This window comes from Equus caballus, chromosome 15, assembly GCF_041296265.1.
Source record: "Equus caballus isolate H_3958 breed thoroughbred chromosome 15, TB-T2T, whole genome shotgun sequence".
NCBI classification, from domain to species: domain Eukaryota; kingdom Metazoa; phylum Chordata; class Mammalia; order Perissodactyla; family Equidae; genus Equus; species Equus caballus.
Genome location: NC_091698.1, coordinates 81698458 through 81716997, shown reverse-complemented (window position 1 = coordinate 81716997; position 18540 = coordinate 81698458). Strand labels below are relative to the sequence as shown.

At 47.3% G+C, this 18540-nt stretch overlaps 1 protein-coding gene across 1 annotated transcript in view; it reads right to left on the bottom strand.

Moving 5' to 3' along the window:
* Window positions 1-11119: 11119 nt before the first annotated feature.
* CAPN13 (calpain 13) overlaps window positions 11120-18540 on the bottom strand; it is an 83399-nt gene continuing 75978 nt past the window's right edge. The window contains exon 23 of the mRNA XM_014731228.3: window positions 11120-11561. The gene's annotated coding sequence lies outside the window, so the exon portion shown is untranslated. The remainder of the gene's footprint in view (window positions 11562-18540) is intronic.

Sequence of the window (18540 nt, the reverse complement as noted above, 5' to 3'; positions counted from 1 at the left end):
AGAGTGATGAGGACTCCCAGGCTGAGAGAGGAGTCAAACTTCTGTAGCTGTTGGTAAAACACACTTCCGAGGAACGTGAAGCCATGGCCTTCTGTATCTGACACACAAGCTGCCAGGACAGGCCAGTTCAGGTTCTAGCCTCCGGGCCATGGCAGAAGCCAACTTCCAAGTGTAGCCGGACCAGGGAGTGAAGGAGTCTCCCAAAGAGGAGGTGGTTCCTTGCTGGCCAAGGGTGTGCTCCTGAGCTTTGGGCTAAGCAGGGCAGGATGCCCAGGAAAGGCCTGGAACACTCTATCCTGAAGAGTAGGAAAGAGTTTTGATTTTCAGTGTGGCGTGGACATGGGGAAAGGACACAGGCTTCCGTGAGGAGAGGAGGCCAACACCTGGGAGGGGAGGAGGGAACGGCGGCGAGCCCAGAGCAGAGCTGGAGCTCAGAGGTGGGAGGTCTGGGCGCGAGTGTAAACCTCCACGGGGCAGCTGAACTCGCTCAGGGAGTGTGAGCCCATCTGGCCTCCTTCTTACAGGCAGGGTGACCTGCTGACTTGTGGGTTACCAAAAAACACCTGTAACTGTGCCTCAAAGATGAAATCATTTACCCAGGTTCATGGAGCTGCTTCAGCGGCCCCCTGCCTGGGCTCCGCCTGGGACCACACTCTCTGTCCAGCAGGGGCCGGCCCGTTCCTGCCTAGGATGCAGCGGCTGCCCCTCCCCAGCCCTCCTGCCTCCTCGGCCCTGTACTCCCATATCTCTGAAGAGCTTGAGCCCCACACCTGATCATGGCTGCCTTGTGCATCGCCCCTCCACTCGGTGCATCTTCTCTGGGCTGCAGGTCCTTGCTCTCTCTCCAGCCAGAACTGCTGATGTGCTGGGAGCCCCCAGACCCTGCACAGCCCTCAGTGGGCCCTCCTACCATCTCACCTCTCAGCCTCTGTGAGGAACTGCTGTCCCTTGGGGTCCACACTTCCACAGGCAGGAGAGAGAGGAGGGCTCTGGCCGTCCCTGAGTGGGGAGGTGGCAGGTAGACACTGTGGTTAACCGTAGCTAACTGCTCTGGTTGCTTGTCAGGCTCCAAACTCTGCTTTGAGCTCATTGAATATATTACCTTAGTAAATCCTCATAAGCACCCCTACAAGGCAGGACTATTTTTATCTCCATTTAAGAGAGGAGGAAACTGAGGCCTTAATTTCAAACAAGAGCCTCCTCTGAGAGTCACTCAGCGTCCGAGGAGCCTGGGCGTCTTGGTGGCTGTCAGGTGAGACTTGGAGGAGGGAGAAAAGAAGGGAGATGCTGAGTGGGACAAGCTGGTGGTCCCAGGTCTGCTCTGGCCCAGACCTGCTGGCTGACGGGCCCCAGCAGGATACATGTCTGCATGGGTGCCCCCCAGGAGCATTTGGGAGTGAGAGGATTAGAGGCCAGAGAGCAGCAAAGGTGATCGCTAGAGGGGTTCAATCAAAGGCGGATTTGGATGACATTTTCCACGAATCACTGGGGCTCCCGGCTGCGAAGACTCCTTGGGAATCAGAAGAGGTCCTGTTGGATGAGGCAGAAGGAGACAGGGGTGCTTGCTGTCCTGGCGTCCCTGCCCCCCAGAGAGCCTAGGCTGAGCCTCAGGGCAGTGGGGGTCTTGACCGATGGGACACGCCCTGGAGACCTGGCTCTATGGGAAAGGGCACATTCCTGGGGTCGGGGCCCTGGCTACTAGTGCCTTCCTTCCTTGGGCCTCACTGTCCTCATCTGCAATGGGGCTCCTGGAACCCACCAGGAGGCAGCCTAGCACAATGGGCAAGTGCCCCAGCTGCTGGCGGGGGAGAGGGGGTGTGATTCCCAGCTCTGCCCACACAGAGGACCCTCCCCTCTGAGCCCACCTGTCCTCCCCAGGACAAGGCACACAGCCGTACCTCCCTCGTTTAGTCCTGAGGAGGAGGGAAAGAAGGCGTCTGCTAAGTGCTCCCATGCACCCAGCGTGGCGGGAGCTCAATAAACAGCCATGTGGTTATTGTCACCCAGGGGTCCCTGAATCACTCACATCTGTGAGGTGACAGCCTAAGAAAGAGGGTTCTGGTTCCACAGCCCCATGCTGCCACCTGGCGGTCACAGAGAAGGAAATGAAATGACTGAAGCGGGTGATGAAAATAAGGATGATGGTGATAGCTATTAGATGCCGAGTTCTTACCGAGGCCCCATCCTCACGCTTTACATGGATTATCTTATTTGAGGACAAGATACTTAACATCTCATATTAAATAAAGTGATACTGCCATTTATGTGGTCAGAAACATTACATGTGTCATTTTACTTAATCCTTACAACAACACTGTCGGGTAGAGATTTATTCTTTCCACCAAATAGATAGAGGACAGCAAGGTTCAGAGATGTTTTTAAGTAACTTCCCAAAGTCACACAGCAAGGAAAAGGCAGGGCTAGGATTAGAACCATATATGTTTAGGGCCAAGCTCATGCCTGTTTGGGCATCATATGCTTCTTCCAAAGAAACTCCGGAACCCTCTCAAAAGGCTCTGAGCCGGGGAGCGGGTCTGGCAGGGAGGAGAGAGGTGGCTGTGGAGGGAGGCTGAAGGGGAATCAAGAAGCATCCACTTTCGTCCCGGATCAGCCCTGGACAGATACTGAGGACAAGGTCACAGCCCTGCCATCTTCAAAGTTATCCGAGCACGTTTCAAGCAAGCACCCCATTCCCACAAAGGTGGGCACAGAAATGTGGGTTCAAGAGGTGGAGTCTGGGAGGAAATGCACCATCTCTGGGAACCATGATTAAGGAAACCTTTCAAAGTTTCATCTTCATGCTTTGTGTGTGTGGTTTTATATTTCTGCCAGTACATTTGAACTATGTTGAATAAAAGATAATATTGCAATAGGAAGGACCTGAGAGATTGTCTGGCTCATAGTCGACACTCAGTGACACATTCAGTGAAAGAAGGAAGGAAGGAATCCCGTCTGGGGAAACTGAGGCACAGAGTGGGGGAGAGATGTTCCCAAGGTCACACAGCCACTACAGCATTGGGTCTAAAACTTGGGTCTACAGACACCCACCTGTTCTCTTTCTACTCCATTGAATGGCTGCCAGCGTGGCTGTGGGGTTGAGTAGCTGGAGGGAAGGCCTTCTGTGCCAGGTAGAGGCACTGGGCAGCAAGCGAGGACTTTTGAGCAAGGGAGTGGCCAGCCAGATTTGAGCTTTTGCCAAGCCCTTTCCCTTCCCTTCATTTGGCAATGAGAAGGTTTCTCTGGAGAGAGGGAGGCAGGGAGGACTGGATCTTACCAATCCTAGCCCTGGGTCTGTTATTATATCCAGCCCTGGGCCATACTTGCCGTCCTGTCTCCTGATTGTTAACAAGGTCACTTGGTCAGTCTGGTCTTACATATGCCCTACACCCTAGAGGGCTCCGAGGGAGATGAGGCTGTGATAGAGCTGAGCTTCTCCCACTGTCAGGGTTCTCCGGGGTCTGCATCATGCTAACGAGGGTGATATCCCCCTCATTCTGCTACCATGGAGCCCACTTAGTGCCAGAGACTGGGCTGGGCCCTTACACAACATTACCTTATTTAATTCTCATGACAACCTTGGGATGCAGTAATTTTTTCCCTCTTCTAGATAGACTTTAGTTTTTAGAGTAGTTTTAGGTTCACAGAAAAGAGCCTAGAGAGTTTCCCAATACCTGCTGCCCCCGCACAAGCATATCCCCCTGCCACCATCAACACCGCCATCAGTGGTCCATTGTTACAATCGTTGAACCTACATTGACCCATCACGATCACCAAAGTCCATGGTTTACAGTAGGGTTCACTCTTGCTGCTGTACATTCAATGGGCTGGGCAAGAGGTGGAGGTGGTATTTCCAAATGGCTGTTTACAGAGGAGGGCAGCTAGGCCCAGAGGGGTTAGGGTCAAGGCCACACAACTGAGAGGCGTCAGGGATCTGAGCCTGGATCTGTCCGACTCTGTACTGGTCCACACGGTTCCGGAGGGCCCACCTCATGACAGATATGAGCTGGCCACTGGAGATAAACCGGAGCAGGCAGAGCTGGGCGGCTGCAGACGCATCCCAGCTGGTTTTTGCTTTGTCTTCACAAGGTGTAAGTGAGCCCACGCTGAGTTTTCTCTCTCTTGCGTTGGTTGGGCTGTGTGACAGGGAAGAGTTTCAGCTCTTCTCACCCTTTTTAGGACTAAACAGGCTGGCGCTCGAGACATTTCTGAATTTTCCCCCTTCCTGCATGTGATTTTACTGGGGGCCTTTTCCACAGTGACTCAGGGGGTTGATCAGATATTGTAACATCAATGGGGCCCCAGTTAGTGGTGAACTGGATCCCTGTTCCTTAAAAAGGCCCCATCCGTGGCTTCCCCTCAGCCTCTCTCACCTCGTATCTGGCTGTCTGGGTGGGCCCAAAGTATGGGCTCAGCATCCCCTTCTCCCCTCTGGGGCACTTCCAGGCCTCCTGGCCTGCGTTCTGGCCCTCCTGCAGGCTGTGCTGGATCAGCCCTCCCAGGGCAGCAAACCCTCAGCCCACTAAGGACCAGCCTGGCTCTCCCCCGGCAGGGCCCCGAGTCAGGAGCTGGCTCCTCTCCCAGACCATGTGGGTCCATGGAAAGAGCATGGCTTTGGAACAAGAGCCACCTGTGCCTGAATTTCAACTCCGTGTGGCCTTGGACAAGACCCTCAGTTTCCTCATCTGGTAGTTGTGGCGTTAATCCTTGCAAGAGGGTTTAAGGATTGGAGATAATGGAGCATGATTCCTGGCACATGGTAGGCACTCATAAGCTAGTGGCTCTTATTCCTGAGCCAGATGGGATTACCTCTGGCCTGCTCTAGCTCTGTAATACCTCCTGTCCATGGGGGTCCCGGAGCCCATCCTCAAATTTCCCAGGATGACAAGTAGGAATCAATTCTGCCTCTGTTACAGTCATTACAACTTCATCACCCATAACGCAGATCCATGTGCCCGATTGAATTTTCATTTCAGAAACCAAATATCAATATTGACCTTTCTGCAGGGTGTTGGGGCTGAGGGGAGCTTGTTAGCTCCTCTCCCCCTGTCAACGGCCAGGCAGCTCCTCACTTTCCACTTCCAGCCCAGTGGAGGTTGGTGCCTCTCTCTTGGAGCACATCGAGACTTCCAGGGAGCTTGTTAAATGCAGATTCCATGTTCCTACCCCATCTGCTAAATTGGAATCTGCAGAGGTCGGCCCAGGAGCCTCCATTTTCACCAAGCCCTCCCAGGGAGTCTGGTTTGGGAATTGCTGCCTCAGAGCACCAGGGCATCTGCCTCACTGTCAGTCTCTCCGAGGGCGAGAGCCCAGGAAGCAATGCTGGGAAGGTTTACATGAGCTCACAGAGGAGGGCGGGCAGAGCGAACAGGATCTTACCGTCCTTTGTCCTTTATGGAGAGAGGCACCGTTAGCTTGGTGTGGAAACACAGCCTCTAGAGTCACACACACACCAGCTTAAACCCCAGGTCAGGCACGTATTAGCTGCGCATCCTTCTTAGGTGACTTCCAGCTTTTGGTGACTTTCAACATTAAAATGGGAATGATAATATCTCCTTCAAGGAATTATGCTTGAGGTTATGAGTCATGAGGGAAATTCATAACACAGGGCCTGGCACAGAGTAGGTGTGCATGGTATCAATTTGTTGCCTCGCAACTCTAGACCCATCCTTCTTTGCCCTGCTTGATACTACCGGAGCTGGACCCTGTAAACATTTCTCCTTTGCCAGCAGGTGTAATGTTAGGCTTTGTCAGTAGAGGGTGCTAGAGGGACACTGCAAGGCATACAGAGGACCAGCACCTCTTCTGCTCCAATGGGCCTTTCCTCTTCCCACAGGCGGCAGCCTCTGGGCTCTCCTGCTCAAGGGTGCTCTCTCCAGTGAGTTTTTCTGGCACCCAGCACCTCCTGTGCTGCAGCTCCAGTCTGCTGCTGCCCCGGTTAACTTCTCTACCCTTCGAGGGGCTGCAGCCACACTCTCTCCAGTGTGGTCTGAATCTCATGCAAGTTCTTTACTCCTTCTTTGGGTAACCCCCTCAGCCCTAGAGGCAGCAGCCGCTTCCTGCACTTCCTAGCCCTGTATTCCGTCGAGTGCTCTATTGCCCCTTTCAGTAGTTAATAATTCTTCATATTAAATTTTCCCTACTCAAACAGCTGGTGTATTTTTGACTCCAAAGTGGAACCTGACTAACATAGGATAGGTGTTTTGAAGGATAGTTCAGCTGCTCTCCATCTCCAAGAAAGCATTTTTACACACGCCATTTAATGACAAGGGAAAGTTACCACATACCACCAGAAGCTGTGGCAGCTCTAGAATTTGCATCCCCAACCTGAATGAATGGCTTCCTTCTTCAAGGAAGCGTTACCCCTGTATACTTCTTGGCAATGGTCTACGGGAGGCCATGAGGAGTAAAGGTGACATAAAGACAGCCTCATCCAGCGTTTTTGCAGTTTGTGTATTGGGAAGCACCGAGGCCTTCTGCGGAAGTCATGCAAGCACTCAAAGATTCTACCCTGAGAAAGACTAATAAACACAGACCAAAAATTAGCGATAGGAACATAGTTCAAGAGGCAGGAGCCCAGTTTTTCCAGGATGAGAATAAAATGGGTCTCAGGAAAGACCCAACAAGCTCAGCCTGTGTGTCCTCAGCTGTGCCAAGAGATAGGGTAAGTCCCTGGGCCCTGGGGGGAGGTTCTGAACCCCCTTTCCAGTCCTTCGGTTTGTGGGGCATCAGCATAGGGGTACAGTGGTTAAAAAGAACCAATCTGCATTGTTCTTTAGGGATACACGAACCCCACGGACCCTACCAGTAGGGTAAGATTGTGGTCCCCAAAGTGGGCCACACCAGACGAACTGCCCTCCCCCGCTGGAAAGCTAGCTCAACAAGGCTTCCTTCTGGCTGGTTCTGTTACCGTCCCCCACCTGAGCAGCTGGTGGCTGGGATGGAGGCAGGCCTTGGCATGGAATGTCTGCTGTCGGTGGCCTGGCCATGTGGCCTGGCTCGTGGCTGTGTGGAGTGGCGGGACTGTGCTTGATCATGTGGATGGAGCACCAGGTCCCAGCGGTGAACTCTGGGCTGCACCTTCCCAGTAGGGATATCCTGCCCACCACATGGGCCCAGGGTCCTTAACTATACATCATTAAGCCATGGCAGAGTCTCAGAGAACAAGGCAGCTGGAAGGGAAGGACTTAAAAGCCAAACTTCTATTGAAGAAACTGACTAAGGCCAGACAGACAGGCATTTGCAAGACTGAGATTACAAGCCAGGGCCCTGCATGCCTTGCACTGTGGGTTCCTGATGCCATGTAACCATGCGGAGGATGGGTTTGGCAAGAGTTGAGAAGCAGGGCTGGGCTGTGATTAGTGGAGATGGCCACTAGGTGTCACTGTCTCACCACCATCATCCTGATTTTGCCTTCCCAGGGCCACATCAATGCTAATAGCCAACCCCCTGTGAGTGCAGGGGCCTTTGAATGTCCATTGTCACAAATGTCCTGAAAGGAGCAGCAGCTCCCAGGCTGAGGGAGAAGAGCCCTGTTCGATTTATTTCCCTAGACAGTGGGTCCCAGTAAGAGCTGTCGCTGCTGCGTTGCTAGGAGCTCGTTTTTGCTGGCTAATTGCTTCCCCTTGATGATTGAGGTTTAGAACTTACGACCTGGCTCTCCAAGTTTGTGACATGGAAGGGACCTTAGAGATCTTCAAGTTCAGCCCCTTCATTTAGAGCAGAAGGAAGCCCAGAAAGAGAAGTCCGTTCTCCAAAGCACCCACAGCTATACGGAGGCTGAGCCGGGGCTTACACCGTGGTCCGCAGAGGCCACGCCCATGTTCTGCCCCCTCCACCATGCTCCCCTACGGATGTCCAGTCACTCATTCTCTTAACTTTCATTGCTTACTATATGCTATTTTCTTTTCTTTGTGGCTGAACAGAATTGGAAACTCAAAGACTTAAGATGACATGGCACGTCAGTGACCAAATCTGAGTGGCACAGCTGGGGGTCAGTTTCCTTCCCCAAGGTCCAGAGGTTTTGCCAACCTCATCCACTCTCTATGCAAAAAGTGGCAGAAATGAGACCAGAATTCAAACAAAGATGGAGTCAGACAGACGATGGGACAATTTCACAGATATGGCAGCTCAGATGGTGCACGCTCGGCCGGGCTGGCTGGAGGTTTCACGCTGAGGCCCCCCTGGCTCCTTGAGGGCTAAGGAGCCTTTGGAGGTGGATGCTTCAAAGCTGCGACATTGTGACCATCAGGAGACAGTATTTTATCAAATCCTGCTCGGTCAAAGAGACTATTTTACTAGCACTGAAGAAAGCAAATCTTTTAAGGGAACAGGGGGGTGTTTAGATTAAGACTCTAAATGTGGAAAAGAGAAAGTTATATTTCAGTCTATACTTGAAATTGATCTCTAAAGGCAGCCATTTTATCGTTTTGCCTGTTTCTGCTTTTACTCCAGCAGCTCTATAGTGGACACAGCTGTAAAGTTGGAGAATTAAAAATGCCTCCACGTCTGGCTCCCTTTCACACGTCTCCCATGGTCCAGAGAGTGGTTTGTAACCTTAGAAACTCTCTGGGGACGTTTGGTGGTCTCAGAAAGAATGGTCTAGAGTCTGGTTACTGATGCCCCAGCCTGTGCAGCCTCAGGCGAGTCCACCTTCCTCTCCACCGTCCTCCACTTGGCTGCAGAGTTGGGCCCAATTACCCATTCTGCTTGTGTCTTCTCAGACACAGCCATCGCGTGCTTCGCTGCTGCCCAGTGCTGCTGCTGCTCTCAGTATGGACCATTCTGCTGGGATATTAAGCACTTTTGGCTTGGCTGGGGGGATGGTTAATCAACAGCCTTGTCACAGTGATGGATTCTTCTAGGATTATTGCTTAATTAGCTTTTTTAGAGGTAAAAATCAACTAGGACATCAGTTCTCTGGGAGCTGGAAGGAAGGGAAGATGTGAGCATGAGTGAGGAGGTGGTGGGAAGAGGTCTTAGAGACGGCCCAGGTAGCAGAGTGTCGCTGGGGGTGGGGCTGGGGGAGTCTCTGATGGAGCAGACTTTGCGCTTGAACTCAGTAGGCTTGTGGTAGCTACCCTGCTTGCTGTAGCTCAGAGCATTTCCACTGTTCAGTGGAGTTGCAAAAGCAGGGATTTTGGAATGTGACCCAAGGACCACAGGCATCACTGGGGAGCTTTAAAAAAAAAATCCAGATTCCTAGGACTAGCCCTGGACTTTCTGGATCAGAATTTCAGAAGCTTTTTTTTAAAAAGTTATTGTTCCAGGTGGTTTTTATGTACAATAAAGCTTGAGAATCATAGCCACAACCCTGATCACTGTTGTCAACATTTCCACTGGGATGGATTTCAGATGATTGGGCTCGATTGCCAACACTCCCATTGACATCCGTAGACCCCAGCCTTCTTGCTTCCGTTTTGATGTCCTGATCTCTCTCCTGTCCTCTGTATCTCCCATCTTATTTCGTCCATATTGCTCCCTGCAAGGCCTCCTCTGTCTGCCCCTCGGTCTGAATTTCCTTCTCCCTCCAGCTCTCCATCTCCATCTGCTTTGTCTTTCCTTCTCTACCCCCATTTTTCTCTTTTCCCTGTGCTGACTATTGTCTGTTGGCACTTGACACCCTTTCCACCCCCATCTGTATTCTCTCCTGTCTGGCAGGGCCTGGAAGCCTGAGAACCACCTTGCCAGGAGAGTTCCAGATACATTGTAAGTCCCACTAGTGAGATGTATTTATGTGTCATTTGGAAGGCAGAAGAGAGGCAGCAGCCTTATTATTCTGCCTCCAGCAGGGTGGGCAGACATAGAGGCTTCAGCAGATGTGAGGTTTTGTCCTGCAAACCACCTGCCTTAGGGCTGCAGGCAGCAGTGATCATTTCTGGCAGTTCCCCGTAGTGTCTGGTTGGGTGGTAGCGGCAGCTTCTTGGTTCTCTGAAAGCTGGTGGTGAACCTGGGAGTTAGTGGTGACCTCCTCTGGTCTTTGCTCCTCCAGCCAATCCAACAGCTTTGTAAGCACCTCATTCCCTGTGTTAAATCCCTCCTTCTCGAAATACCTTGAGTAGTTCCTGTTTTCCTGCCTGATGCTGTCTGATGCACTCTCTCTTAAAGACTGGTTCTTGAGCAATGCCTCGTGAGGGAGGAAACCACTCTGCATCCTGAGAACCAATCCAGCTGACCTAGAGGGGGCACGGCCAGCCCAGGCTGCTCACCACTGACCCTAAGCCTGTAAAATTCCATCCCTCTTGTCTTGCAGGGCCCAAGCAGGCCCAGCAGGAGTCTGGGGTGACATGTCATTGGGGCAGCAAAGTGGGCAGGTGTGTTGGACTTTCTACCTGGACGTTAAGGTGAAGATCATCTCTGAGTCCTGCAGGAAATGGCTCATTTATGATTTTGGACTTTCCCTTTTTCAGTAGAGTCTACGTTGACCTGTTGGTACCAGTGTTTTGTGTGCAGAAAACCTTATGTAATGAGGCAGTGTGACAGCCCAGGACTCAGGGTCTTCAGGCATTAGCTCTGTCTGCCTCCAGAGTCCATGCTGATAAGCATGGCCATCCATCCTGGTTAACTAAGCACAGGGCCAGGAGGCAAAAACGACCTGGCCCAAGCTGTGCTGTGCGACTGACCCTGCTATGTCACTGAAATAATCATGAATGCTTTGTAACAGTCCCTGTGGGATGCAGATTAGTTGGCTGTGTGTTTGTTCCTTGTACTAGGATGTGTCCACTTCCAAACACTGACCTTGTTCCTGAGAGTGTGTGTTTGTGTGATGGCGCACTCCTGCCCACACCATCCACTTCTGTTGGTGTCTGCTCGGAAAGGTCATAATTAGGAAGGTCCCCACCCACCTGTCCTCTGGACATACACGTTTGCCAAGATTCTGCCACTGGGAATATGCTTCCAGGAATGAGTTCTCAAACTGCAAGTTCTCCTGAGTGGGGTCTGACCTGGTCATCCTCTGGAATGCATTCTATGCTCTAGTGGATCATGATCTTTTTGAGACACCTGATGACCACTTTATGGAGAAGGAGGGAGGGAGGTGCCTGCCTTGCTGGCTGGAATTTCCCTTCCCCAAATTTAGTTTTCAACCAGAATTAAGATCCTACTTGTCATGGAGTCCAAGACCTTTATGGGAACCATATTTTATTTTGCCCTTTGGCTGTGAAACACTCAGAATTCAGACACTGGAGAGTAAGATTATTCCGCAAATGCCCAGTAGACCACTCCTGTGTGACACACAGCACCCTGTGGTCATTTCTCTTCCAAGAAATGGATTGGACTGGTGGCAGTGAAGCAAGATATAGCTTCTCCCCTTTTTTTCCCACAGTGGAACATCTCTTGTTTCATTTTCCAGGGGATTCCGGGCTGGTGTCCCAAAGGGCTCAGATGACCTGCTCTGTAACCTCAGGCTTACCAGATCCTGACCATCTGAGGACCTGGCTGAGGCTCCTCAAAGGCGGCTTTGACTACATTTCAGATGAGGCAGGATTCAGTGTATCACAACCACAGGGGCAGCACAGCCTCCTGGAATGAGAGCTGGATTCTTGAGTAATCCCTGGGAGCTTGTCCTAGAGAAAGACAAAGACGTTCAAACACAGAAGGCTCAGGAAGGGTAAAGAGACCTTTCCTTCCTTTGAGGGACCGACCACAGAGTCCTGGCCCCATTCCTACGGATGCTGTTTGGGACTGCCAGACAGCAGAGGGAGCACATGTACCACCTGCTGGCACGGCTGGACCAGCTCCATCACTCCCATGGCTCCCCAGTGGATGGGAAGGTGCCCAATTCACTCTTCAAAATTCCTCAGAGGCACCCTACCCACTCGCTCTGCCCTGTCTGAGTTCAAATTGCAGTGCATTTAGCTCCTGAGTGCCTGCAGCAGCCGGGAGGGAAAGTTGGGGAGCAGATGTCTCTCCAACCCCCTGGGCAGGTTGGAAGGGCTGAGACCAGGGGCAGCTACAATAACAACAGCTCTTTCCTCTGTTCCAGCTGGGCTGTGGACTCCTGATGAAGAATGGCTTTTCTAGTGTACGTCTCTTGGCTTAAAGTAACATTCTTGCACAGACATTTTTTCTCCAACTATAATCAACCAACTTTCCTGCCCATGTGGTATGGAAGAAGCCTTCACTCTTCTTCTCTGTCTCCCTGCCCTTCCTTGAATCTTAAACTCTTGTTTCTTAGACTATTTGCTAGTTCGCTTGTTTTTGATAAAAATCCATCCCGATATACATAATTTAAAAACTCAAAAAGTATTATAAGGCATGAAGGAAAAACAGCAGTCCCTGTTCCATTCCTATCTCGAATTTCTCTCTCTAAACTCTTTCTTCTGATGCTTACCTCCATATTTCTAAATAACACGCATACATGGTTACCCCTTGACTCATCAATTTTAAATGCCTATTGACTTCTCATGATGGATGATGGGGCTGGGCACTCCTAACCTACTTTCATACGTGCATCTTCTCTCCCTCCATTCTCTACTATAGTTATGTCACATTTTTCGTTAAATCAATATTCAATTTTTATTTTATTACAATTATGTACGTACTGTTCACTGCTGAGTGAAGAAATACTCTAGGATCACATTTCCTTTCTTCTATAATTCTTTTTTCTTCCAGGAGTTAATAATTACCTCATTTAAAAAATCTGCTTAGTCTATATGTCATTATCCAATAATTCTTCCAAAACTCTCCAGCAGAATCTCAAAATCTTTCTTAACACTATTTTCCCCATGGTTAAGCGATCAGATAAAACTACTGGCTACTTTTTTCCCCAAAGGTCGTTCCTCCTGTTCCCCTCCTCATTCAGCTGCACAGCTCTGGTCCCTGGGCTTCCCTAGCCAGTGAAGGATCTAGGCTGGATCTCCTGTGTCCTGGGTCCCAACTCTTTCTCCATCTTGGTTTATGCCATCAGGGTGTCTGTCATTTTCCCAGTTGGATGCATTCCTCTTTAAAAGCTGGCTCTGGAAGGCTGGGCACCCAGGTTCAAAGGGTGCCTGGTAATCACCAGGTGTCTGTTTGTCGAAGCAGGTGGAGAGTTTGCACACCCCCAGGCAAATCCAGACTCCCAACTTGCAGAAAGAACTGCTTTGGTCTGAATGATGGAGAGCTGGATTCATTAGACTAGAAGCAGACCCACTCTGGTGAAAACTGTTGTAGGTAAATCAGCAGGATCAGGGCCACTGCTGCCCATATTTCACCTTCATGCAGACCAGGAGAAGGTGACCCATTCCTCAAGACACTGTCTTCTTGTGTAGTGGGAAATTGTTATAAAGACTAACTTTGTTAGAATAAGGCACTTTACAGCCATATTGACAGTAGACCAACATGAATGTAGATGACATTAGCTGGACAAACTCTCAGCAGGGTGTCACTTGCAGTGTATTATTCCTCTACACTCCAAAATCAATTAACATAGCCTTAAATGTCCAAGGACCATATACCAATGCACTGAGTATTAGCATTTTTTTAAAGTATGAACTTACTATCTTTTAACAATTTGAACATAAACATTCCCTGTGATGAGGCAATGGAGGAATATGTTTTGTTCAAAAAAAAAAAAAAAAAAAACAACAGATATGATGGAGGGGAGGAAGAGTTGTTGTCGGGTTGCACATTTCTATTTTCTAATGTATGAAGTCAGAGGAGAGCAGTTGGGTTGAAAATGAGAGAGAGAGGAACAGAGCGGGCTCACAATGGGAGTACAGCCCAGCCTGCCAAGGGAAGGTTGACACTTCTTGTACACAGTTGGTAGGGAGTGTTCTGGAAGGAAATTAGACTGGTAAGGGGTTTCAGCAACCACAATCTCTGGGGTTAGCTCATGTGACAAGGTTTCACTTGTTCCAGTGACTGCTTCACTGCACAGAGGACTAAATGGATGAGGAGAGGGAATTCTCCTCTGGATTGAACCTGTAAGTTATGGAAATCCTGGAAGAAAGTAACTTTGACCTTGGAGTGGCAAAGTAAGGGAAAGTTGGGCAGACTTGAAATGTGCCCTGGACACAGGAAAGCAGATTTCAAAAGGGTGAGAGGATCAATAGGTCAGACAACAGCCTTTATAAAAGACTATACATCATGATGTATTGGAGATTATGACAAGATATTGTTAACTATCAGCTCCCTAGTAATCCCAATGGGAAAGAAAATAGAGAAATGGCGGAAATAGCAGGAAGACTTGGGTTTAAGACAAAATTTACAGAGGTTGGGATGAGAACAAAATGAAGGAAGACACGAACTTGAAAGGATAATTTATTTTAGCCATTTGGGAAATCATTACTGAGTGGTTTCTCTATGCCAGGCACTGTGCTACATGCTAAGGAGATAGCAATAAACAAGAGACACCTCAGCTACAGTGTAGCAGAGAATACAGACATCAAGCAAGTAATTAAAAGTCTGTTGACTCATTAAACTACAAACAGAGGGGAACTTCCTCAAGCTGGCAAATGGTATCTACAAAACCCCACGGCTAATATCCTACTTATTGGTGAAAGACTGGGTGTTTTCTCCCAAGATCAAGAATATAAGGATATCTCCTTTCTCCACCTCTAGTCAGCATTGTACTAGAAGTTCTAGCCAGGGCAATTAGACAAGAAAAATAAATAGAAGGCATCCAGATTAGAACAGAAGAAATAAAACAACTTCCACTTGCAGATGACATGATTATATATATATAAAATTGTAAGGAATCCTCTAAAAATCTATTAGAACTAAGAAATGAGTTCAACAAGGTGGCAGAGTATAAGATCAATATACAAAAATCAATTTTATTTCTATACATTAGCAATGAACAATCTGAAAATGAAATTATTTATAAAAGCATCAAAAAGAATACAATACTTAGGAATAAATTTAACAAAGGAAGTATAGGACTTCTACATTGAAAACAACAACACAATGTCGAAAGAAATTAAAGACCTAAAAGAATGGAGAGACATCTCATGTTCACAGATCAGAAAATTTTCTATTGTGAAGATGGCAATATTCCCCAAATTGACTTACAGATTTATGTGATTGCTATCCAAATCCAGCTGCCTTTTTTTTTTCTTCTACAGAATCTGCCAAGCTGATGCTAAAACTCATGTGTAAATGTAAGGAACCCAGGATCACCAAAACAATCTTGAAAAAAAAAATCAAGTTGGAGAACTCACACGTCCTGATTTCAAAACTTACTATAAAACTATAGTAATCAGCACGGTGTGGTTCTGGCATAAGGATAGATATATAGATCAATGGAATAGAATTGAAAGTTCAGAAATAAATCTTTACTTTATGAGAAATTGATTTTTGGAAAGAGTGCCAAGACAATAAAATGGAGCAAAGAAGAGTCTCTTCGACAAGTGGTGCTGGGACAACGGGATATACACATGCAAAAGAATGAAGATGGACCCCTACATCACATCCTATACAAAACCTACCCCAAAATGGATCAAAGACCTAAATGTAAGATATAAACTATAAAACTTTTAGGAGAAAAATATAAGAGTAAATATTCATAATCTTGGATTAGACACTGATTTCTTAGATACAACACCAAAAGTATAAGTGACAAGAGAAACAATAGGTAAGTTAGACTTCATTAAAATTAGAAACTCATGTTCTGTAAATGATAGCAACAGGAAACTTAAAAGACAGCCTGCAGAATGGGAGAAAATTTTTGCAAATCACATGTATGATAAAGGGCATGTAACTAGAATACATACATATATATATAGAATATATATATGGAACCCTCACAACTCAGTAACAAAAAGACAAATAACCCAATTTAAAAATGGACAAATGGTTTGAACAGACATTTCTCCAAAGACGATATACAAATGGTCAATTATATACTGAAAAGTTACTCAACATCACAAGCCATCAGGAAAATGCAAATCAACACCACAATGAGATATCACTTCACACCCTCTAGGATGGCTAACTAAAAAAGACAGAAAATAGCAAAAGTTGACGAGGATGTGGAGAAACTGGAACTCTCATTCACTCCTAGTGGAAATGTAAAATGGTAGAGCTGCTTTGGAAAACAGTTTGGCAGTTCCTCAAAATGTTACACAGAGTTATCATCTGACCCAGCAACTTCACTCTTAGGTACGCACCCAAGGAAAATGAAAACATACATCCATGCAAAAATCTGTAGACAAACATTCATGGCAGGATTATCCACAATAGCCAAAAAGTAGAAACAACCTAAATGGCCCATCAACTGATGAATGGATCAATAAAACATGGTATATCTACAAAATGAAATAATATTTGTGGCTAAGAAAGCATAAAGTCTTGATACATGCTACCAGATGGATTAACCTTGAAAATATGATGCTAAGTGAAAAAAGTCAGTCACAAAAGGCCACATATTACATGATTCCAAATATGTAAAATGTCCAGAATAGGCAACTCTATGGATTCAGAAAGTAGGTTAGTGGTTGCCTAGGACTAGAGGGGTGGGGCACACATGGGGAGTGACTGATAATGGGCATGGGGTTTCTTTCTGTGTTGATGAAAAATGTGCTAAAATTATATTGTGGTGATGGTTGCACAGCTCTGTGACTATGCTGAAAACCATTGAACCCCATATCTTAAATGGGTAAACTGTATGGTGATGAATTAAATTTTGATGAGGCTCTAAAAAAATAAGGAAGGAGTGAGCAAAAACAATAAAAAAGCATTTTGAATGTTGTGGTCGGGGAAGAGTGATATGTGAGTAAATAATATGGGAATCCAATGGGGCTAAGACGTGAAGGATCAGGAGTTAGGTAACTAACCCCAGAGCTGAGCAGACAGTGAGGGCAAAGGACCAGAGGTCAGGAGAAGCATGGACTGTTGAAGGAAATAAAGGTAACGCTGGTGTGGTGGGAGTAGGGTGCAGGAAAGTATGGTCAGCTAGGTGGGGATGGGGGGCCAGATGATGCAGGCCATGTTCATGACTAGACTTTTCCTGAATATCAGTAGGAACACACTGAAAAGTTTTCCCCTCGGGAGTGCAATGACTGGATTTGAGTTTTTGAAAGTGTACTTAGACTGCAGGAAATTGATTTGAGGGCTAGGGGTAGATACAGTAAAATCAGACAGGTAGCCAATGCAAAAGTCTGGGAGAGAGATGACACCTGAGAAATCTGAACTGAAGTAGTCTGAGGGGAAAGTGGGAGGTGAAAACATGGACACAATTAGCTCTTGTATCAGTTTGGCTGTAAAGGGAAAGAGGGAGTTGTAGCTAGAAGAGAATATGAGATGGAAGAAATTTAAAAGTTAAGCATGTTTCAGTGGGAATTGGAAGACTCCAGAAGAGAGATGGAGAGAAGTTTAGCATTCAGAAGATGGAGGCGAGAATTCATTCAATCAGGCCCTTGCAAAGATGGAAGGTAACGAGATCCAGGACATCCTCAGAGGGATATGAATCCGATCTCTAGCATAACAAGATGAAGGTGGGAGATGATTACAAAGGAAAGTGGGTTTGTAGATTTGAAGGCCGAAGTTCTTCAACCTCCTGCCTCCAATTTTGCAAAGCAACCCACAAGCCAAGAATGAGTGGATATGCTTTAATAATGTGATGTCAGAGGGCGCTGGTTGATGAGGAAGGCAAGGGAGCATTCTTAGGGATGATGATAGGCATTAATGAAAGAGACTAAACCACACATAACCACTCATTTTATATTTTACTTCCTTCTTACATAGTCTTCAGAAAAGGAAGTGTGGAAAAATTAGTTAAGAGGGAATTGGGACCCTATATAGGAGAAAGGATAATGAGAGAGAATCCAGTTATTTCAAAAGTTCAAGCTTTAGGTCCTGTGTACTGAATTAGCTTCAAGATACAATTGAAAAACCATTCCTGATATTAGAAATCATGAAGATTGGAATAGGAATCAGCCAGATTGGAAATTGCAAATGATCAACTGTTCTATTTTTAAAAAGGAGTGAAAGGGGAATTCAAGAAAATATAGTTGAATCTAATTAAGTTTGATCTCTGGAACATTTGTTAACTTGTATCCATTAAGAAGCACCAAGTGTTTATCAGGAAATATTTATGCTACAATATTATTTCTTTATGGAGAGAGTGTCTGTCTCTTGGCTCAAGGTACATGATTGGCAGATTAAATAAATGCTGTTTACAAAAATAATAGGGTTCCAGAATGTGTTGATCCTGGGACCGCTGCATAGGGGAACCGGATATCTCAAAGGGACACTGGCATATAGAGAATGGTCACCAATAGGTCCTGGATGAGAACCAAAGGGATGACTAAAGAAGAGAGGCTTTGGGCTAGGCAGCAAAGCTATCCTCAAGTACTGGAAGCTCTGGCATGTCCAGACTTGTTTCTACAGTGGTCCAGAGAATAGAGCTAGAAGCATGGGTAGAAAGTTCCAGGGAAGTAGATTGTTGTCTCTAGATAAAGAATACCTAACACCTGGAGATTTCCAACAATGGGGAGTACAAAATATTGAGCTCCCCAGGCCTGGAAGATTATAGCTGACTCTGTCAGGGCTTCTGCTACAGTAGCATGGAGTATGGACTATGTAACTCTAGGGTCTGTTCCCTGAAAACAAACATGTAGAAGA